Below are 21,482 nucleotides of genomic sequence, written 5' to 3'. Positions count from 1 at the left end.
GGGACAAGAGTGAAACTGCCATCTCAAAAAAGAAAAAAAAAAAAAGTTTCTTAAAATAGTTGTCAGACCACTAGAAAAGTGGCTCTTTAAGTTTCTTTAAAAAAAAGGAAGAATCCAGGAAGATGCTGCTTCTGGTAGAGGGTGCCTTACACTTTCTTTTCCAAGGAGAGAGTGGAATAATGTGAAGGAACTTGTATCCGAAGGCGGAGGACTGAAAGTTATTACCTAAAATGCCCCTAACAAATGTTGGCAGCAATCCTAGGTCCTGACTAATGAAGTAATATATGGAAAGATGTTCATAGCAACTCCTTTGGGGCTCTTCATAGTAGATTTTAAAAAGAGACAGGGGAAATAAACTGGAAATATATGGGGATAGAGGGAATTAGGGGGCAAAACTTACGCCAAGAGTTGGCAGTTACATTCTGTATCTAATAAAGGCCAAAACAGAATGATCCTCAAACTGGAGATATGTAAGATAAAGATAAAAATATTTTTAAAAACCCACCTATCTGACTTAAGTGTTTTTCTCAGCATCTCCCATGGAGAAGGGCATTTGGCTATCTGCTTTGTTAAAGAAAGCAGGCACTGCCTTATTGCATGTGCAAAGAGGTGCTGTGCTGGCCACCATCAAGCTTGAAATCTTTTCTTTTTCTTTTTTATTTTATTTATTTATTTATTTATTTATTTATTTATTTATTTATCGAGACAGGGTCTCACTCTGTTGCTCAGACTGGAGTGCAGTGGTGTGATCACAGCTCACTGCAGCCTCAACTTCCCGGGCTCAATCAATCCTCCAGCCTCAGCTTCCTAAGTAGCCGAGACTAAAGGCGTGCACCACCAACCCGACTAATTTTCTTATATTTTGTAGAGATGGGATCTCACTATGTTGCCCAGGCTGGTCTCAAACTCCTGGGCTGAAATGCTTCTCCCACCTCAGCCTCCCAAAGTGTTGGGATTACAGGTATGAGCCACCATGCCCTGGCCACTTGGAACCTCTTCTTGTTCTCCCCAGATGTTTCTTGGGAGCCTGGAGGACAGAAGATTCACCATGCCTTTGGCTTGTGCTCTGCCTCACTGTGCATGGATTGCACTGGGGCTGGCTCTGACATTCCTGGCACAGGGCTTGGTTGCTCATTCAGGCTGATGGCCGCCCTTTGCCCTGTCTCCTTTGGCTGGAGGCAGCTGGGTTATAATTTGCTCCTTAGGCTTGGAAATGCAGCCCTGCCACACTGCAGCGTGTGTTTATTTTATAATCCACAGACAAGAAGAAGGGAGGCAAATTCCAGCCCTTTAAGAAGTTGTTTGGCAAAAGGAAAAAGAAAGACCCTTCGTTGTTCCTGGCGCAGTTGGTGGGGAAGAGGAGTTACTCTCACCAGAGTGTCAGCAATGGGACCTTCTCTTCGGATGAGGAGACCCTGGAAGACAACCTAAGGTAATGACTTGCACTTTATTTTCAGATCTTTGGTGGAGTCCCGGGGTGGGGAATGGGATCCCAGAGGAGATAGGTGCTGTTTTTGGTTCCAGGAGACAAGAACAGAATCACAAACGGGGCAGGGCGTTGGGATCACTCCTGTAATCCCAACACTTTGGGAGGTCGAAATGGGCAGATCACTTGAAGTCAGGGGTCCGAGGCCAGCCTAGGCAACATGGGAAAACCCCGTTTCTACTAAGAAAATACAAAAAAAATTAGCCAGGTGTAGTGGTGTGCATCTGTAATCCCAGCTACTGAGGAGGATGAGGCACAAGAATCACTTGTGGAGGGAGGTGGAGGTTGCAGTGAGCTGAGATCATGCCACTGTACTCCAGCCTGGGTGACAGAGTGAGACTCTGCCTCAAAAAAAAAAAAAAAAAAAGGATCACAAATTGGTTCCATCTCTGGGAACGTGGAAGACTTGGTGTATTCTGCATGGAGAAGTCAGTCACCTTGGGGAGTTAGCAAATGAGTCTGACCTCATTTTCTGGGAGTACACAGGAATTGGCCATTCATTTCACTGCTCTTGTTTGTGGAAGGAGGCAACATTTCACTGGCTTGGCTCACCAGGGTTCCTCAGATTGAAGAAGACTGTATTTCCTTATGCCATTGCTTTACAAAGAGAAAGGGTGTCATAGGCTAGACTTTATACCCTTGTTGAGGATGCAGGTTGCTCAGGCACAAGTGGTCACCCTTCATACCCCTGACCATCTCTAGCAACTTCTGGAGCCTGTCTATGATGGAGCTTTTGCCTGCCTGCCTGCCTCCCTCCCTCCCTCCCTCCCTTCCTCCCTTCCTTCCTTTCTTCCTTCTTTCCTTCCTTCCTTCCTTTCTTCTTTCCAGCCTTCCTCCCTCTCTCCCTCCCTCCCTCATTTCCTCCTTCTCTCCCTCCCCCACTTCTCCCTTTCTTCCCTTCCTTCCTTCTTTCTTTCCCCGCCTCTTAGAACACAGGTACTAAATCTGGGTGTGACAGTGTCAGGAACTCAGAAAAGTAGGGTCAGGAAGTACTTTCTCACCTGAGTGCTTGGAATTGAAGTCAGAGTCAGAGCTGGTTAAACTCCGAGACTGACAGCTTAGAAACCAGCTCCTCTGAGAAACCTTTTCCGACAACCCCATCTGATTTATTTGCCCTTGCCTGTGTTCTTCTAGCATCGTGTGCCTGGTTTCAGCAGAGAACTTGTCGCTTTCTATGGAAGTTTGATTTGCTTATCTGTCTTTCTCACTCGACTGTCAGTTTCACGAAGTCAGGGACTAGGTTTCATTCAGCCTCGTATTACGTGCTCAAAAAAAAGTTTTCCGTGAATGCCTGACACTGTATAAGCTAAGCGGAAGGAATAGATGGTATCATCTGTGGTATCCTCACCGTGCTTCAAGGACAGAGACAAAAATATCCTCTGTGGTGTGTGTCAGTAAGTAAATTCCAATGAACACTGCTGTTGTGTCCAAATTACAAAACCCTCAGACCAGAGGTGCACATTAAGTTTTACAGCAAATATTCAGCAACATCATTTGTTAATCCTGATACTGACTCTTTTCCTTGACACTTTGTGTTTATTTTCTATTGTCTTTACTCTGTAGGGTAAGAAAATAATTTAATTTGACGCAGGGAAAGATGTAACTGAAAGGAGAGCACAGCTAGTGCCAACTCACTCAGCTGTTGGGATGCTGTCGCAGTGGATAGTCAAGGAGTGTGCAGTTTGAATACATTTTGATTTTACTTCAGGTTTTCAGTTGTAAAATAAGAGTGTGAACTTTTTGGCCTCACGGTATCAGGATGAGGAACAGATAGTAAAATGAGAGTAAGAGGCAGTTTAATACAAAATGAGGTCAAGTCTGGAAAGTTCTCCCTTAGAGGGACTGTTCTATGGAAACACAACCCACCCTTTTTATAGTGTAGTAGGTATAGCATAGTTTTGCCAAGTCTGATTTCATATTGAGCTGTGTTGGACTCTTACAGGAACCTGGACCCTGGAGGTTCTCTTCCCATTTAAGTCTTATATTCTGTTAACTTCTTGGGGTTTTCCTTAAGGTTTTAGGTTTTACAAAGCCTTGGGAAATTCCACATTGGATCAAATAGCTACATTTCTAATAATGTCACCTGTCCTCATTATTGACGCTTGTCTACAAACCTGCATTTATGAGATGTGTACTATATTCTTATTAAACACTTCTTTTTACAATAAATTCATCTCATAAGTAAGGATATAAAAGGATAACTTTGGACTATTAATTTTTTAAATGTCAATTTAAATATTTAAAAAATTAGTGGGTATATACCCAGAGGAGTATAAATCATTTTACCATAAAGCCACACGCATGCAAATGTTCACTGCAGCACTGTTCACAATAGCAAAGACACAGAGTCAACCTAAATACCCATCAGTGACAGACTGGATAAAGAAATGTAGTGCATATGCACCATGGAATACTTTGCAGCCACAAAAAAGAACAAGATCATGTCTTTTGCAGGAACATGGATGGAGCTGAAGGCTATTGTTCTTAGCAAACTAATGCAGGAACAGAAAGCCAAATACCACATGTTCTCACTTATAAGTGGGAGCTAAATGATGAGAACTCCTGAACACAAAGAGGGGAACAACAGACACTGGAATCTACTTGAGTGTGGAGGGTGAGGGGAGGGAGAGGAGCAGGAAAGATAATTTACTGGGCTTAATACCTGGGTGATGAAATAATCTGTACAGCAAACCCCCGTGGCGTGAGTTTACCTATGTAACAAACCTTTGTATGTACCCCTGAACCTAAAATAAAAGTTAAAAAAAAATTAGGATAGAAACACAAGAAGATGTGGCGGCAAGTGCCTTTAATTCCAGCTGCTCGGGAGGCTGAGGCGGGAAGATCATTTGAGCCAGGAGTTCAAGGTTGTAATGTGCTATGATCATGGCTATGAATGGCTACTGCACTCTAGCCTGGACAACATAGAAAAAAAAAAAAGATAGAAACACAGAAAAATAGAAGTAATTTTAAAATATGTATTTATCTTTTCTAGGGAATTGACAATTGCAAAGTAATTTCACCTATAAAGTAAATACTACATATGTCGATTATGGTATACCAGAGCTTCTAATTATATGCCTTATTTACAGATGGAGAAAATGAAAAATGTTGTTTTCAGAAATTCTTATTTTTAGTTCATGGTTCAATTAACAGACTATTACTTTATGTTGTGTAATGATTCAAAAAATTTTCTGTGCGTTTTATTTGCTATCTCCAAAATGGACAGTTCTTACAAAAGCACGAAACTCAAAGCTCCATTAACATGATTTTGGGTAGAGGTTGCAAGAAGGTAGATTTCAGCCCAACGTGAGGGAGAATTTCCTAATTAGAACTGCCTAAAAATGGGAGACTTGGCATGTCCCCAAAAAGATTGAGACCAGTGAAGGTGGGATTTCTGCACTGGGTGGGAATTTAAGGGAGCTGAACTTTAACATCCCGTCAAACTCCCAAGAATCTGTAATTCTAGAAATGTTCCCATGACCAAGAATAGCTCCTTATTGATCTGCTCCTTCTGCCTGAAAATTCCCATTTCCTTTGGGTTTCAAAAGCATTCTTTTCTTTCTCTAGGTTAGAAGCCTTTATCTCTCCTAGGCTGCTGCTTTTAAATTATACATTCCTTGGGAAAAGCAAAGCAATAAAACATGATCCGTTTTTAAGAATCTAATGTGATTTCTTTTCTTAATTAAACACAACTAATATTACATTTCCAAAGGTGTCTTAAAACAGTTGTTAAATTTTAAAAGAGGGAGAGGGTCATCTTGGTAAATAGGTTTCGGGAATTCTGAGCAAAAACAAATTAAATAGGATTCTTTATGTGGGACTCCACAGAACTTTTACTATGGAATGTGTCCTGTGAATCCCTAGGAAGAAGGATGTAGTATGCAGTATTTCAATATTCCTTTGACCATAGACCCTTTTTTCACTGAGAATATCCAATGGCATGTATTAAAGCTACCACTAATTGAAGTTAATACAATGTATTAACTTTTACATAGGTGAACTAATATAATATTTACCACAACTATTTAAGATTTATATTATTATCAACAGTTCAAAGATGAGGAAACTAAGGCTAGCAAGTAATTTGCCTAAGGTCATACAGCTTATAAATCCCTGAGCCACTATTCAAGCAATAAAGAGTGCATTCTTAAGCATCCACTACTGTGCCTCTCAAGGAGGCTGCAGCCTCACTAGGGAGTTACTCATATGGCCCTGCATCATCATACTGGTCCTGAGTCACTAGGCTCAGATGTCTGCCTACCTCCAGCTGCCTGATTGAGGCTCTGTTACTTACTGGGATTCTACTTGTCCTACTTTCAGTTTCTACTGAACACCCAGTGTTTGTTACATCATGCATAACAACAACACTTTATATTAAGTGCCAGATGTAAGCACAGCGAGATGTGAAGGGGTTCTGGAGAGGATGAGCTCACTTGGACTGGAACAGTCGGGAAAAGGTTCAGGATTGAGGAGGCCTTGAGCCGGCTCCAAATGATGGGCAGGATGTGGAGTAGCTGAGAGGGAAGGCATGAACCTGTCAGATAATGGCATAAGCAGAAATTTTCATGGAAGAAGGAATATGACAAATAGAATAGGAGGGAACTTTCCAACTCTGTGAGGCCAGTATTATCCTGATACTAAAATCAGGCAAAGATATCACAAGAAAAAAACTCCACAGACCTATATCCTTTATGACAATAGACACAAAAATGCTTAAGAAAAAACTAGTAGCCTGAATCCAACAACATGTAAGAATGATTAAGTAGCATGACCAAATGGAATTTATCCCGGGAGTGCAAGGTTGGTTTAACATACAAAAGCCAATCAATGTAATATACCATATTAATAAAATAAAGGATAAAAACCACATGATCATCTCAATAAATGCAGAAAAACTATTTGACAAGATCCAACATCCTTTCACGATTTATTTAAAAAAAAAAAAAAAGACAACACTGGAAATAGAAGGAAACTCCTTCAACTTGATAAACAGCATCTGAAAAATCCACAGCTAATATCATATTTAATGATGAAAAATGAATGTGATCCCCTTAAGATCAGGAACAAAACAAGGGTTTCTTATCTCATTCCTTCTATTCAACACTGTATTCTACAGTACTATATTGCTGGCTATAGCTGGGACAATTAGAAAAGAAAAAGAAATAAGAGGCATTAATCTTAGAAATGAAGAAGTAAAACTGTATTTGTAGATGCCATGATTGTATATATAGAAAGTCCTAAGGAATACACACACAGAAAGCTATTAGACTAATAAACAAGATTGTGCAAGGTTATAGGATGCAAGATTGGAGTTTTTGGAATATCAATTGTATTTCCATACTCTAGCAATTTATAATCTAAAAATGACCTTAGGAAAACAATTCCATTTACATAGCATCAAAAAGAATAAACTACTTAGGAATAAGTTTAACCAAGGAAGTGAAAGAGTTGTACACTAAAAATGACAAAATATCATTGAAAGAAATTAAGGAAGACTGAAATGATGGAAAGACATCCCATGTTCGTGGACTGGAAAACATAATATTGTTAAGATGACAGTACTCCCCAAATTGAGCTACAGAGTCCATGTGGTCCCCATCAAAATCCCAGCTGTCTTTTTTTCCCCCAGAAATTAGCAAGTGGATCCTAAAATTCATATGGAATTGCAGGGGACCCAGAATAGCCAAAACATTATTGAAAAAGGAGAACAAAGATGGAAGACTCACACTTTCTATTTAAAACACTTACTACAAAGCTACAGTAATCTAAACTGTGCGGTACTGGTATAAGGATAGATATATAGATAATGGAATTGAATTGAGAGTCCAGAAATAAACTCTTACATTTGTGGTCAATCGATTTTCAGTAAGTGCTAAGACAATTCAATGGGCAAAGAAGAGTTTTTCAACAAATATTTCCGAGACAATTGGGTAGCCACATGGAAAAGAATGAAATTGGACCCCTTTTTACATCATATACAAAAATTAACTCAAAATGGATCACAGACCTATATGTAAGAATTAAAATTATAGCCGGGCGCGGTGGCTCAAGCCTGTAATCCCAGCACTTTCGGAGGCTGAGATGGGCGGATCACGAGGTCAGGAGATCGAGACCATCCTGGCTAACACGGTGAAACCCCATCTCTACTAAAAAATACAAAAAAACTAGCCGGGTGAGGTGGCGGGTGCCTGTAGTCCCAGCTACTCGGGAGGCTGAGGCAGGAGAATGGCCTGAACCCGGGAGGCGGAGCTTGCAGTGAGCTGAGATCCGGCCACTGCACTCCAGCCTGGGCGACAGAGCGAGACTCCGTCTCAAAAAAAAAAAAAAAAAAAAAAGAATTAAAATTATAAAACTCTTAAAAGAAAAAGTAAATTTCTACGACCTTGAATTAGGCAGTGGTTTTTTAGGTACCAAAAGCACAAGCGACAAATGGAAAAACAGAAAAGTTGGATTACATCAAAATTAAATTTTGTGTTACAAATGATACAATCAAGAAAGTTATAAAACAATCCACAGAATGGATGGAAATATTTGTAAATCATATTCAGAATAGGTAAAAATAAAAAACGAAACTCCCACAACTCAATAATAAAATGACCTTCTCTCCCAGTTTTTTTAATGAGCAAAGGATTCGAATAGACATCACTCCACAAAAGTTATAAAAATATCAATTAACACATTAACCATGCTTGCTCAACATCATTAGCCACCAGGGAAGTGCAAATCAAAACCACAAACAAGATACTATTTCACACCCATTAGGAAGGCTACAACCAAAAAAGACAGACAATAACAAGTGTTGATGAAGATATGTAGGGATTGGAACCCTCACACATTGCTGGTGGGAATATAAAATATTAAAGGTTTAGGGTAATTTTTAGTCCTGATCCCATACCTTCACTTTATAAATGGGTAAAACAGGCTCAAAGAGGTGACAGTGCTATTAATGTTAGAAATGTGACTACAATCCAAGCCTGCCCATTTTGCACATGGTAGTGCTTTTTTCTTGAATAGCCCCATTCCCCATGTCCACCTCCTTCCTTTGTCTAATTCCTCTCCATCCTTGAGTTTTCTGCACAAATGTGCCTTCTTTAGGAGAGCAAGCTTTCTCTGATTCCCTCAGCCTAGATCAGGCCCCTCCCCGTGACATTGTTCTCACAGCTTCCTTGACCTTTCCCTAAAAGTAAGCCTTGTGACTTGCCATTGATTGTATTTCCAGCCTCTAACGCTGGGCCTGGCACATAGCATCTATTCAGTAAGCATTTATTCAGTGAATGAATGCATGATTATTGTTCTTCGCCATACTGACTTTTCCCACTGGACAAGTCAGTGTTCATCTAATTTGGCCTCCAGTTTCCCACCTTGGTAAAGAGTATCACAGTCCCTCTGACCTGCTGGAAAAGGAAGAATCCACAGTTGGTGTCATGAGACATCATGTCACCAGTGAAATTATAGTGAAGTGCAGGTTCCCTGCTTATCCTTGTGTGCATTGATTCACCTGATCTTGCTGCTTTTCAGAGGATGAAGTCAGAAAGGACCTGTTATACTTGATTGTTTATCCTCTATCCTTAGGAACATGGAATGTGCTGAAATTGAATAGGGAATGGTGAAAAGGTGCAAAACCCATTAAATAAAAATTAGGGACTAAGCAGGAAAATCAACAGAGCTGAGCTGAAGAAGTCTAGAGAAAAAGAAGGTTGATGAATCAGTTATAGCAGGGGTCCCCAACCCCCAGGTGGTGAACCAGTACTGGTCTGTGGCCTGTTAGGAACCAGGCCGCACAGCAGGAGGTAAGTGGCAGGCAAGGGGGCGTTACTGCCTGAGCTCCACCTCCTATCAGCTCAGCAGCGGCATTAGATTCTCATGGGAGCATGAACCCTATTGTGAACTGTGCATGCGAGGGATCTAGGTGGCGTGCTTTTTATGAGAGTTTAATGCCTGATAATCTGAGGTGGAACAGTTTCATCCTGAAACCATCCTCCCACCCCCTGTCCATGAAAAAATTGTCTTCCACAAAACCGGTTCCTGGTGCTGAAAAGGTTGGGGACTGCTGAGGTATAGCGATTCTTAGAGATACAATATGTTGTAAATGCAGCAGAACAGGAGCTAGGGACCTCTCGGGAAGCCAGGTGTTTCACTCGAGAGCTGTGTGACCCTAATCTAGCTAGCCCCTTCATCTCCCAGGATTACTAGAAGGACAAAAATGCACATGACATTGTGCTATCTGCAATAAAGCACTTTAAAAAGCAGGTTAATATTAGTATTGAGATAAAGAGAATATTGATGACTACTATTTCCAGAGCATTAACCAGAGGAAAATTGATTCAAATGACAGCTACAGAGGTTTATGAAAAGATCTTTCTCCACATGGGGAAACGGAGTGGAATAAATAGCATGGAAGCCTGTGAAGTGGACTTTAGAGGCAAGTTAGAGGATCACTTGTCCTAGGTGCTATAGACACAGGACTGAACTTACAGACTGCAGTAGATGACCCTCTGACTTCCAATTCTAAGATTCTCCCTTTGAGATTCCAAACTTTCCTCCTCTTCCTTGAATTTGTATGACATACCCGGTTTCTTTTGTAATTAACAGATAATTTGGTACACTATAGCCTATCAAGTACCATATATTTTGATAGAATACCCGAGTTCTGGATGAGCCTCTAAGTCAGATAATCTGACTCCAGTCGCTTCCAGCAATTCTAGTTTGTTTGATGAGGGTATTTAATTGCTCTTTAACATTTCATTTGAATGAGACTCACGAATCTATTTAGGAAGAAAACTGCTGATCAATTGCAATTGCCCCTGTTGTCATGGAAACAAGCTGAAATGGGACTATAATTATATTTCCTTATTCCTGAAGTGAATCCCTAATCATTGCCATAGTAATTACCCAATATCTATGGTCCCAAATTACATGATTCTTGTCCAAAAAAGACAAAGGATAAGGAATAGGAGGGCTGGCCTGAGGCATGCATTCACTGTGCAGCTGCAGAAAGCCTTCTCCTTTTTTGGATGGGAAGAATTTCCCTCTGTAGGCTCGCACTCCACAGTTGGATGATGTCAGCAGGTCTTAGATTGTGCCCAGTGCTTAGAAGAGTGGCTCGAAAGCTGTATCAGGTAGGACGATTTCAGTTGTAACAGAAATCAGAACTACTAGCATCTTCAACAGGAATCAAGTGTATTGTCTGATGGACCAGAAAGTCTGGAAGACTTTCCAGGTTCCAAGGTTGGTTGATGAAATGGCCCAGCAACATCCCCAGGATCCAATCTGAGTCCCTTTTTCTCTGGCATCCTCGGGGAGTGGCCTCTTGTCCTCAGGTTTGTTCCCTCATGGTCACAAGATGACTGTCACAGTTTCAGGTGTCACAGGAGGATGACAAAGACCACGGACAGAAAGAAGGCAGTTCCTGTCTTGTATTATGGTGAATGCGGAGAACTTCCTCAGAAATGCCTCTGCCTACCAAACTTCCCCTTGCTTTTCATTGGTCCTTTCGCATAGACGCTATCTTTAGCAGATAGTGGCACCAGACAACAGAGCTTAAAATGGAGATTGCTCTTCCTGAGGCCTCTCTGCTCTCCTTAGCACTAAGTGCCTAGTGGGTGGGAGACGGAGTAGCATGGCTGCAGGGCTAACTTAGTTTGTTTTACTTTCCTTTGCAACCTCTCTCTCTGCTCCGACCTTCCAATGTGCTGAGCTCCAGGCCGCAGACCCAGCATACACCTCTGTCTCTTCTCTCCCCTTCCTCCAGATAGGTATGAGCATAGAGCACTGGGCCTGGGTTTCAGCATCCCAGGACCATGGGGTGTGACATCCTTTGCTCTCAGGCAGCAGCACATGCCACCAAGAAAGAAGGGCAGCCTCCTGGGGAGAAGTAGAATCACAATACAGGGAGTTGTGCACGTGAGTCATCCGTCCAGGTGAGCTAGACTAGAAGAGAGAATCCAGACGCAGACCTAGAAGCATAGTGTGGTAGCTGTTTTTTGGTCACTTAGCCATTAGCATCCAGTTCCCCTTCTCGAGTCAAGGTGACCCCCTGAAAGCTCCTTCCCTTTTAGGGAGTCGTCTTTACCTTGCTGTGTATAGCTCTGATAGGACATAGTGCCTGCCTCCTAGGACAGAAATCAAAAGGATCAGATCTTCCACCTCCATTCCCACTGCAGCCTGGCATGAGCCTGCAACCCAGCCTGGCCAATCACATGTTCTCCCTTAGGACTTTGACTTGGCCGGTGAGTCAAAGATGTAAGGAACACAACTTCTAGGAAGAGTGGTTACTGGCTCACTCTGGCCTAATGGCGGCTGTGGCTCCTGATGCCTAGGCTCTAGAACTCTCCTACCTAACTCCAGTGTTTTTCCAAGCCTGCAGTCTGGCTTCTTTTGTTCTGTGAGCCTCCACTATACTTCTAGTACATTTTCTTTAGGTTGAGTAAGACAAAGTTTCTGTTGCCTACAGCTCAGAATGGTAACTGACACATGTAGACACCAGGAAACTAGATGTGGGAGAGAAGGTTTGAAATAGAAAGTGGGAAGCAAAGCCTGGAGCAGTTACCTGGTTTAAGTTGAAAAGAAGGCTCAAAAAGCCTTGAGAGAGGCTGAACAGCCTCCTGACTTGCCCACCCATTGGCTTCTTGGAGCTTTGTGAAGTGACCTCATGGAAAACAGCCGTGATCTGAACATATTCTGCATTTTCCCATAACACATCTGCATCATACTTTCCATTACCTCGGTGACCTCTCTACAGAAAACCCTCTACAGAAAACTCTCTACAGAAAACTAGTAAACCAACTCACCCTACAGTAGTTATCATTTTCTCATCCATTGAAAGTGTTTGGTGGGGCACAGCGGCTCACACCTGTGATACTAGCACTTTGGGAGGCTAAGGTGGGAGGATTCCTTGAGCCCAGGAGTTTCAGACCAGCCTGGTCAACATAGTAAGAACCCATCCTAAAGTGGAAAAAAAAAAAAAAAAAGCTGACAAATTTGATAATGAAAGCACTATGGGAAAAACAGATAATAGATGTGATCCCTGACCTCATGCCACATATAGTACTGGGGTGGAGATAAGATGGTATCACTATTGTCAGTAAAATCACTTTGGCCAGGCACGGTGTCCCACGCCTCTAATCCCAGCACTTTGGGATGCCGAGGCAGGTGGATCGCCTGAGGTTAGGAGTTCAAGACCAGCCTAACCAACATGGTGAAACCCCATCTGTACTAAAAATGTAAAAATTAGCCAGACGTGGTAGTGGGCACCTATAATCCCAGCTACTTGGGAGGCTGAAGCAGGAGAATTGCTTGAACCCAGAAGACGGAGGGTTGCAGTGAGCCGACACAGTGCCACTGCACTCCAGCCTGGGCTACAGAGTGAGACTCTGTCTCAAAAAAAAAAAAAAAAAAAAAATCACATCTGTGTTTTGCTTTACAACATGCAAAGTACTTTTATGTTCTCACTTGTTAAAGTCTTGGTTACAGTAACCGTAACATCAAACAGTATGAGATTCATGCAAAGGGATTCCTGAGGGACAAAAGGGAGCAAGAAAAGGTGTATGGGGTTGATAAGGTTTGAGCTGGACCTCGAAATACGGTGTATTAGTCTGTTTTCACATTGATATAAAGAGACTGTGTGATTTATAAGGAAAAGAGGTTTAATGGACTCACAGTTCCACAAGCTTAACAGGAAGCATGGCTGGGAGGCCTCAGGAAGCTTACAGTCATCCTGAAAGGTGAAGGGGTAGCACACACATCTTACCATGGTGGAGCAGGAGAGACAAAGAGAGAAGGGGGAAGTGCCACACACTTTTCAACCATCATATCTTGTGAGAATGCACTCACTATCACAAGAACAGCATGACGGAATCCACCCCCATGATCCAATCACCTCCCACCAGGCCGCCCCTCCAATTCAACATGAGATTTGGGCGGGGACACAAATCCAAACCACATCAGTGGATAAGGACTGAATTGTGAGACTGGCACTGGGCAGTCCGTGCAGCAGAAGAGCCGATGCGGTAATAGAACCCAGTGATGGTATTTGAGGAACTGACAGGTCAGGTTTGCCTCTTGGGTGCTTGAAGTAGGGTGACATTAGATAATAACTTTTTTTTTAGGAGACAGTGTCTTGCTCTGTCAGAAAGGCTGGAGTGCAGTGGTGAGATCACAGCTCACTGCAGCCTCAAACTCCTGAATTCAAGCAGTCCTCCCACCTCAGCCTCCTGAGTAGCTGGGACGACAGGCACGGGCCACCACGCCCCATGACTTTTTTTATTTTTTATTTTTAGAGACAGGGTCTTGTAGTGTTGTTGCCCAGGCTGGTCTCAGACTCCTGGCCTCAAGCCATCCTCCTGCCTTGGTCTCCCAAAGCACTAGGATGATAGGTGTGAGCCACCATGCCCAGCACTGCTTACACCATTCTTTGTGTCTTACATATCATACATTTAATTCTACTGAAAGCTCTGTGAGGTAGGGCCTATTATTATCCCCATTTAACAGTTAAGGAAACTTCAACATAAAAAGTAATAATAAAAATAAAAGCTTCACCTGAGCAAAGGTTACAGTATGTGAGCCCTAACCATTGCTGCTGGAGGTTTAGAGACTTGCTGAAAGCCACACAGCTGCCAAATGGTAAAACTAGGTTTCAGAGGTAAGAACTAATCCCTAAGAGGTAAGAGGTAATCCCTACGCTACACAACCTCTGTTTCATAGAGCCAGAGTAGTTTGGAGCTCTGGCATGAACAGCGTTAAATGCCAAGCAACCATTGCAGCTTTATTTGGGAGGATTTTGGCACGAAGGAAACACCAGTGGTTTCTGAGCTGGCAAATTAACTCCTTTAAGATTAATGGTAGGGGACTAGGTGCAGTGGCTCACGACAGTAATCCCAGCACTTTGGGAGGCTGAGGCGGGCAGATCACCTGAGGCCAGGAGTTTGAAACCATCCTGGCCAACATGATAAAATTCCGTCTCTACTAAAAATACCAAAATTAGACGAGTGTGGTGACATGCGCCTGTAATCCCAGCTACTTGGGAGGCTGAGGCAGGAGAATCTCTGGAACTCCAGAGGTGGGAGTTGCAGTGAACTGAGATTGTGCCACTGTATTCCAGCCTGGGCGACAGAGTGAGAGTCTGTCTAAAAAAAAAAAAAAAAAAAAAAAAAAAAAATTACTATAGGGTTTCAGAGACAGCTGAATTGGAAAAGATGTAACTTGGAGATCATTTACAGATGTCAATTATATTGCAATAGGGTGGAGGTAAAAACAGGGCAACAGTGACAATTATACACTCATTGATTTTTGACTGCTTTCAGGGTTCCTGCATTTATTTCCGCAGATTCCCACGAACATCTTATTGTGTGTTCAAGAGCAAGTCCTCTGGCTCCCACTGCCTTCCCTAGTCAGGGTGATGAGCATCATGCCAGTGACTTCCTTTCAAATGGTCCAGGAAAACAAAGTCTGCAATGGCTTCAACATAAAAAGTAATAATAAAAATAAAAGCTTCACCTAAGCAAAGGTTACAGTATGTGAGCCCTAACCATTGCTGCTGGCATGCTTATGAGCATAATCATCCTATCCATATACTATTCCAGCAAATTGTGATGACCCATCCAGGCCTCCACTGAGTTTGCTAAGCTCTTGACAACTTTAAGCACAGAAATAGGCCCTTCAAAAGGCCCTGTATTTTGATGTATTTGCTACCAAAGTGAGCCTGACAGTACTGTGTTATTTGTTCTATAACAGCCTTTTATTTTCTTTTATTTTTAGAGGCAGGGCCTTTGTCACCTAGGCTGGAGTGCAGTGACGTGATCATAACTCACTGCAGCCTCGGATTCCTGGGCTCAAGCAATCTGCCCGCTTCAGCCTCCTGAGTAGCAGGGACTGCAGATGTGCAGCACTATGCCTGGCTGAATTTTTTTTTTCTTTTTTTCTTTTTTTTTAGATACAGAGTCTCACTCTGTTACCCAGGCTGGAGTGAAGTGGCACGATTTTGGCTCAGTGCAACCTCTGTCTCCCAGGTTCAAGGGATTCTTCTGTCTCAGCCTCCCGAGTAGCTGGGTTTACAGGCATGAACCACCACGCCCAGCTAATTTTTATTTTTTTAGTAGAGGGGGTTTCACCATCTTGGCCATGGTGGTGTTGAACTCCTGACCTCAGGCGATCTGCCTACCTCGGCCTCCCACAGTGCTGGGATTATAGGCAAGAGTCACTGTGCCCAGTCAACCTGGCTAATTTTTTAAATTATTTTTTGTAGAGATGGGCTCTTGCCATGGTTCCCAGGCTGATCTTGAATTCCTGGGTTCAAACTATTCTCCCTGCTCAAAGCGTTGGGATTATAGCCATTATCCAGCATGCCTGGCCCTAAAGTAGTCGTTTGGAGCCTCTAGGTAGAATCTTGGAGTTAATTCATCTAACTCTGGGTAAATGAAAGGAAAGAGGAGGTGGAGTAAAGGAGAAACACCAATGTGTGTTTCTAAACCCATAATGAGTTAGATCAGAGGGCTTAAATGTTTTAAGATGTAGGTAGAACAGGACCCTGTAAACCTCTGTGAGTTTTTTAGTGCTAAATGCATCTTCCCTTAGAATTGACTCAACCTATTCAAAGCCTCTAGTCTGTAGCTAATAGTTCCTGGAGTGGGTTCATGATATTTGAACCTTCTTGGGTAGGAGTTGCATGGATGACACCCTAGGGGCTACTGTTCTGTGCCTCAGGTACCAGGATCAGGTTTTCAAGAACTGACTTCAAAATTTCCCATGATTTTAGGCAAATGTCAAGGATTTTTCCTCTTTTCCTTTTTTCTCCTTCTTTTCTTAATTTCCTCCTCTTCTTCCTACCTTCCTTCTCCTACTCCTGTTTTTTTAAAAAAATCCATTTTTATTTCAGATTCAGAGAGTACATGTATAGGTTTGTTACAAGGGTGTATTACATGATGCTGAGGTTTGAGCTTCATTTAATCCTGTCACTCAGATAGTGAACAAAGTACCCAATAGGCAATGTATCAGCTCTTGCCCCCCGCTCCCTCCCTCTCTCCTATTAGAGTCCCCAATGTCTGTTGTTCCCATCTTTATGTCTGTGTGTTCCCAAGACTTGGCTCCCACTTATAAGTGAGAACATGCGATATTTAATTTTCTGGTTCTGCATTAATTCACCTAATTGCATGTCATCCTTGGACAGGGACCATGATAATCTTCTCCATATCCAGTTCCAGTTTTAGTGTATGTGCTGCTGAAGTGCTCTACTCTTTCTCTTCCTCTTCCTCCTCCTCTTTTGTTTACTTCTTTGGTCTTATGAGGTCACTACTGATCTTTACAGATATTGACTGTTTAATTTGGGTGGAGGATATCAAGATGATGTAGATCTTCTATGTGGAATGGGTACGTACGGCACACCTATTTACTCTTTCAGCCGTGTCTACACGTAGATATGAGTCACAAGGCTGCATTCCTGTGTTTTTAAAATCTTCATCAGCACACTCATGTTCATTGCAGTCCTACTTACAATAGCCAAAAAGGAGAAACAACCCAAATGCCCATTGATGGATGAATGTATAAACATGATATATACGTACAATGGAATTATTCATTCTTAAAAAGGAAGGAAATTCTGACACATGCTACAATGTGGATGAACTTTCAAAACATTATGCTAAGTGAAATAAGCCAGGCACAAAAGGACAGATATCCTATGATTCCATGTAAAGGAAGTACCTGAAATAGTAAAATTCATAGAGACAGAATGTACAATAGTAGTTGCCAGGCGCTGGGGAGAGGGGAGAATGGGAAGTTATTGTTGCATGGATATGAAGTTTCAATTTGGGATGAGGATAAAGTTCTAGAAGTTGATAGTGGTGATGCTTTCATTATAATATGAGTGTATTTAATGCCACTGAACTGTGTACTTAAAAAATGTTAAAATGCTAAATTTTATGCTATATGCATTTTATCGTAATAAAATTTTGATCAATATTACATAAATATGAAAAAAATTATGGATGCTGGGATCCCACTTGGTATTGACAGATTTTGTGTTTAAGAATTAAAATTAAGCTGGGCATGGCGGTTCTCGCCTGTAATCCCAGCACTTTGGGAGGCCAAAGCAGGAGGATCGCTTGAGCCCAGGAGTTCAAGACCAACCTGGGCAACATGGCAAGATTTCATCTCTATGAAAAATTTAAAAACTTAGCCAGGCACAGTGGTGCATGCCTGTATTTCCAGCTACTTGGGAGGCTGAGGTGGGAGGAGCCCTTGAGCCTGGAGAGTTCCAGGCTGCAGTGAGCAGAGAGACCACTGCAACAGAATGCCTGGGCAACAGAATGCCTAAGCAACAGAATGGGACTCTGTCTCAAAAACAAAACAAAGTAAAACTGGTATATCCTCTTTTATATAAGATTTGCAATTGTAGGTGAACTGGAACCCTCTTAATTAATGCTCCTTTCTTGTCATGATCCAGCAGCCACCATTCATATAATGTCTTTGTTCTCTAAGAAATCCAAACATCTGTAAACAGTATATTAAGCCCTGTCAACAGTGAGCCAGGAGCCTGAGTTCTGGTTTCTGTTTTGGTTGAGTCTGTCTCTTCACTTTGCTGGGCCTCAGCTTCTCCATCCATAAAGACTTGGGTCTTGGACTCCATGAGCACAGAGGGGCCCTTTCTTCAGTGGCTGTTGGCTGTGGGAGGGCTGTCCCTGTCATCGCTGATACAGTACACTGCCTTTTGCTGCTGCCAGTTTACTCGTAGAGACTCACTAGAGATGTGAAGAGCAGCGCTCCAGGCCTCCAGACACAGGTGCAGAGAACTATTGGCAGGCAGAGTGGAATGTAGGCTCAGAATGGGTCTGTGAGCTCAGGATTTCCAGTCTTCTGCATGAATTTTTACATTGTCTTTGAAGGATTTCTGAAAGTGAAAGCACAGACAATGTTATCGGTTAAGGTTTTTGCAGTTTATCTTCTTCCTAATCTGAACTGTACCTCACTTATAAAATAATATAGCACAGAGTCCTGGGGATGAGAGTAACAAAGAAATAGAAAAGACAGGAGTTCTGTGGGAAAATGGATGAATTCGTGTTGAGTTTGCAGAGACAGTGGGAGAGTCATTCCACTGTAGCTGGAGACACATGAGAAGAGCGTATTGGAGTGAGGCAGTTATTAAAGGTAAAGCCAGAAGAGCAACCTCAGGCTGTTCTCTCATCAATGTCTTTGGCAAGATAACTGCAGGAGGCAGTGAAGAGTAGAGGGCAAGTCCAAAAGCTGGTATCTTTGGGCTGATTAGAAACCCCTGATGAAATGTTTCGAAGCCCAACCTCTCTGTCAATACAAATAATATCAATGACACCAGCAAATCAGAACAGAAATCTACAAATGACAGTTACAACGTCTCAGCCATGCTCCTTTCTGTACATAAGAGAGCTGACTGCCTTCTAGAGCCCCAGGAACTTCTGCTGTTTGGACCTCCAATCCAAAAGGACTATTTTTCTGACCTCTGTAAGTCAGGGCTGTGATTCTTCTCTAGGCTTATGAAAACTGTTCCTCAGAGACCAGTGCTGTTCTGAACTTCCCAAGTGGGCCTTTCTTTCTCTCTTTGTAGAGTTGGCTTTTACCATGTGTGCTTTGCATTTGACTTCAAATCTTGTTTAAATTAAAATGACTGTTAAATGACTGTATTGACAATCCTCCAGTTCAAGGTTTAAAATCTGTGGGATTTTAGAGGTCTTTATAAGCAAGAGGCTGCTCTGTGTTCTCAGTAGCAGAAGAGAAGGTTCCCACCTGCAAGTCCATTTCCTATCATTTTAGCAGAGAGAGGGAGGGCAAGTTGCAGCATTGAGGCTGAAAGGCCCCTCTCTCGGTTCCCTCAAAAGGAAGCAGGGAGAGGTGGAGTTGGCCTGCTTCACAATCAACTGTGAAAGATCTTTAAATGTCAAGAGTGAAGAAGTACGATGAACTCTGCTAAGGTACAATTTGTGGTAAATTGCCCCTCCACCTCCCGATCATGTAATTTGCAGTTCCCAGCTGGTTAAGGACCATGGTTCCATCAAGCTCTGTGTTCATTAGAACATGGTTTCAAGCTGAGATCTCCACGCGTAGGCTGTTCAGTTTCAATTCCAACCCTGCCTCAAATTTTGGAACTTCGGGCAATAGTTTTACCCACTTGTTGCCTCAGCGTCCCCTTCAGAGAACAGGAAATAATCTACATTGTAGAGTTGTTTGGAGCTGGAACTGGTAACCATGCTTACCAAAGATTTAGCATTAGATTTAATATTACACAAACTGCTGCCCTCTTTCTGCTGCTCTAACCATATGACTGACGTACCTGCCCCCATTTTGCCTTCTACCATGATTGTAAACTTCTTGAGGCCCTTACCAGAAGCCAGGCAGATAATTAGTGTCATGCTTATACAGCCTGCAGAACCTCTTTTCTTTATAAATTACCCAGCCTCAGGTATTTCTCTGCAGTAACACAAAAATGACCTAATATAGAAAACTGGTACCAAAGAATGGGGCATTGCTATAAAGATACCTGAAAATGTCAAAACAGCCTTAGAACTGGGTAACAGGCAAAGGTTGGAAGAGTTTGGAGGGCTCAGGAGAAGACAAGAAGATGAGGGAAAGTTTGGAATTTCTTAGAGACTGGTTAAATACTTGTGACTAAAAATGCTGATAGTGATATGGACAGTGAAGGCCAGGCTAATGAGGTCTCAGATGGAAATAAGGAACTTACTGAGAACTGGAGCCAAGGTCTCCTTTTTGTACTGTAGCAAATAACTTGGCTGCATTGTGTTCATTCCTTAGGGATCTGTGGTAGTTTGAACTCAAGAGTGGTGACTTAGGGTATCTGTTGAAAGAAATTTTTAAGCAGCAAAGCATTTAAGATGTGACCTGGCTGCTTCTAACAGTTTACATTCAGATATGCCAAGGAGGAGGACCTTAGGAAACAACCCAGGCTCTCAGTTGAGGCTGTGGGAGGACTACACCCTAGAAGTGTAGGCAAAACAGAAGTAGTCTGAGCCTTACAAAGATGGCTAACCAGCATGAATTAGCTCAGTCTTTGATTGGATTGAAGTGAAGTGCTTCTTTGCTGTTTGCAGCCTTCAAGATCAGGTGAGTCCTCTCTGGAAGAAGAGAACCCAGCCTCTAACATTTTTGAGGCATGATCTGTGAAGTTTAATTAAAAATTACCAGGCATCTAAGAAACAGACTACAAGAAAAATAAGATAATAGAAATAGACCTAAAGGTGACCTAGATGTTGGAGTCTTAGATAGACTTTCAAATAATTGTGATTAACATATTCAAGAATATAGTTTACAAGATGGAGAATTTCAGCAGATAACTTAAATTTATTAAACAATTAAATGGAAATTTGAGATCCAAAATATACTTCTGAAATTAAGAACTCAACAGATGGGTTTTAACAGCAGATTGGACTTAAAGAGAAAATTAGTGAGCTGGAAGCAGGTCCATAGAAATAATCCAGTCTGAATCATATTGAGTATAGAGACGGTAGTTACAATAATGAGAATAAAAGTTATGTGGCTTGTACTTAAAAGCATCTAACATGGGAGGATCAGAGAGAGATGAGAGGAAAAATGGGGCAGAAGCAATATTTAAGGGATAAAGGCTGAGAATTTTCCAAAGCTGATGAAAGACATCAAGCTACAGATTTAAGAAGCATTGTGTAACCCAAGCTGAATAAATTAAAAGAAGCTCACACCCTGCTACACCCACTGCTAAAAACCAAAGATAAAGAGGCTAATTTTAAAATCGGCTAGAAATGAAAGATAGCTGTATTAGTCTGCTCTTGCACTGCTGTAAAGAAATACCTGAGACTGGGTAATTTATAAAGAAAAGAGGTTTAATTGGCCATGATCCTGCAGGCTGTACAGAAAACATAGTGGTTTCTACTTCTAAGGAGGCCTCAAGAAGCTTCCAATCATGGCAGAAGGCAAAGAGGGAGTGAGGTGTTTCACACGGCAGGAGCAGGAGCAGGAGCAAGAGAGAGCAAGGCAGGAGGTG

General features: G+C 42.1%; 1 protein-coding gene and 1 non-coding gene across 2 annotated transcripts in view; one reads left to right on the top strand and one right to left on the bottom strand.

Annotated features, from left to right (window-relative positions):
- Positions 1 to 21,482, top strand: part of KIAA1211 (KIAA1211 ortholog) — a 157,141-nt gene that overhangs the window by 99,547 nt on the left and 36,112 nt on the right. Inside the window, exon 3 of the mRNA XM_025385665.1 lies at positions 1,261 to 1,432. The gene's annotated coding sequence lies outside the window, so the exon portion shown is untranslated. The remainder of the gene's footprint in view (positions 1 to 1,260; positions 1,433 to 21,482) is intronic.
- On the bottom strand, positions 16,605 to 16,709 carry LOC112625576. The gene has a single exon (XR_003119663.1). It is a non-coding gene; the product is annotated as a U6 spliceosomal RNA (small nuclear RNA).

The sequence above is a fragment of the Theropithecus gelada genome, chromosome 5, assembly GCF_003255815.1.
Source record: "Theropithecus gelada isolate Dixy chromosome 5, Tgel_1.0, whole genome shotgun sequence".
Taxonomy (NCBI): Eukaryota; Metazoa; Chordata; class Mammalia; order Primates; family Cercopithecidae; genus Theropithecus; species Theropithecus gelada.
This window is presented reverse-complemented; position numbering and strand designations above follow the sequence as displayed.